This window comes from Atractosteus spatula, chromosome 11 (genome assembly GCF_055471065.1).
Source record: "Atractosteus spatula isolate fAtrSpa1 chromosome 11, fAtrSpa1.hap1, whole genome shotgun sequence".
NCBI classification, from domain to species: domain Eukaryota; kingdom Metazoa; phylum Chordata; class Actinopteri; order Semionotiformes; family Lepisosteidae; genus Atractosteus; species Atractosteus spatula.
Window position 1 is genome coordinate 20808750 of NC_142716.1, and position 2095 is coordinate 20810844.

At 43.8% G+C, this 2095-nt stretch overlaps 1 pseudogene; it reads right to left on the minus strand.

Annotated features, from left to right (window-relative positions):
- Positions 1 to 919: 919 nt before the first annotated feature.
- On the minus strand, positions 920 to 1547 carry LOC148823660 (guanine nucleotide-binding protein subunit beta-like protein 1; annotated as a pseudogene).
- Positions 1548 to 2095: the final 548 nt, after the last annotated feature.

Here is a 2095-nt window from a genome sequence, read left to right on the forward strand (position 1 = left end):
CCCTGAGCCCTTGCCACTCATGTTAATCCTGATGAATGCTGTCTAGCAAGGAAATATTAGTCTAATCCTCTTTGTGACGGGGATCTGCCTCTGCTGATACTAATTTAAGCATTGTGACAATGGAGATCAGAACCTGCCCGTTTGTGAGATTACCATGTCAAGTTGCCTGTCTGTGTAATTTACTTTTTAAATGCCATGCCATGGTCAGCATGACTAATGTCAATTTTCAGGGTCATTGACTTTGAGATAGTTTGAACCTAAACCACGATAAGGGAATGTAAAAGCTCTGTGATTAATTTACAGTGTATTTCCACAGTCTTAATGTCTTTTTTTTCTTTTTTTATTAAATATCAGGAAAAAACAAAGACACACAAATATGCATACAAAGAGAGGAAAAAAGACATCCACTGACACAGAAAAAAGTACTCAACTATTAATATTTAAATACCTTTAGAAGGCTTATAAATGAAGCCAAGGTAAAAAAATAAATAAATAAAAGCATCTTCAAGATTCTTCAATTTTTACCACATAAGCACAGATATCATATATAGAAAACATATATAGAAAAATCTCTCTTGTTCAAAATAACATCACTCCTTTAACAGAAATATCATTTTTACTCAGTCCCTCTTGATTGCTGTCAGGACCTGGAACAGGATAATGTGTTTCTGAAACATAATGTAGACTGCTTTCTACCAGCCTCAAATCCAAGGAAAGAACAAAATTGCTTAAAAGGCAGTGTCGGATTTCCTTTGCCACCTTGCTATGCAATGATGTTCCAGAATCCAGTACTGAAAACACACAAGCCCGTGAACCCAGTCCACTCCGTGAGCAAAGACAGGGGTGATCTACGTGTCTGAGCTCTGCAGCGGTGCCCAGCCCTGCCAGGCATTACCACTGCTCTCTAGGGGCGGTAGTTCTAGGTATATATCTACCACACGCTAATGCGCTGTTCTTTCGATCCAGCGACCACTAGCCTCTGGCTAGCCTAGGGTGGTCATGCCGAAGCCAAGTTCCTCTGGTCCTCCCAAATAGACAAATAGAAAATCTCTACTGACACCTGCAGCTGGAGTGTTTGCACTTCACCAGGTGACCAGGCCCCGATGGTGGTTGCAGAGCCCGCACCACCTCTCAGCTTCCCCTGGTTAAAGTCAAGGCACGTAACCAGCTGTGCAAAGGCAGACAGACGGCTCTACAGCCTCTGTATGGAGAAATCCGCAGGGTGACCGAGCCATCCTCGTGGCCTTCAAGTAGCCAGGGACTGCAGCCGGAGTCAGACTGCCAGAGCCTCGGACACATGGGCATGCCCAGCCAAGCCTCTGGGTTTGGGCTGCAGAGTGGCACCTGCTGGGGGTCACGCACATTGGCCAAATCTGCTCCGTGAGCGCGAGCAGCCAGTGCCCTATCTCCTACTTCAGCACAGATCCCTGGCAGAAGCCCATGTTCCCTATGAAGAGGAAGCTGGTCCACTGCCCCCTCCCCTTGCTCAGTACCCACATGTACACACGCATGTCCAGGCCCCGGCTGGAGAGTCGCTCTGGCTGCATATGTGCATGTACCAGCCCTGGCTTCAGCACATCCGGAGAGTCACTCCAGTCCCTCGGCTCCAAACCAACCGGAGAGTCTTAATGTCTAATGAAATGTTTTGGTCACATTTTTTCTAGACGGCTTTCAAAAAGAAAGGTACAAACATGGCAAACATAGCATATCATTCTGTGCAACCTTTAAGCAAGTGTTTATTAAATGGTAATGAAATTATGTGATAATCCATATGTGGTATGGATGTCAGATGTCACAGCTAAACATTTATTTTTCTGTTGGTCTGAATGCAAGAATTCTAAGCTGCACAGACCTGCCAGGAGTCCTTTCTTGAGATGTGCAGCTACACATGATTCATGAGCTCTTCTAGGCATTTAACTGGCTTTTTTCGAAGTTCCCAGAAACTGAAATTTGTTTGTTCTGAAAAGAATTAGCAAATATATACTTCCAGTAAGTAAAACATTATTTGCAATGCTATAAATTAACCCAAATAGTCACTCATCTAGTTTGCAAGTAATATATGTTTTGGGTTCTGGAAAAAAAATATTTTTGTGGT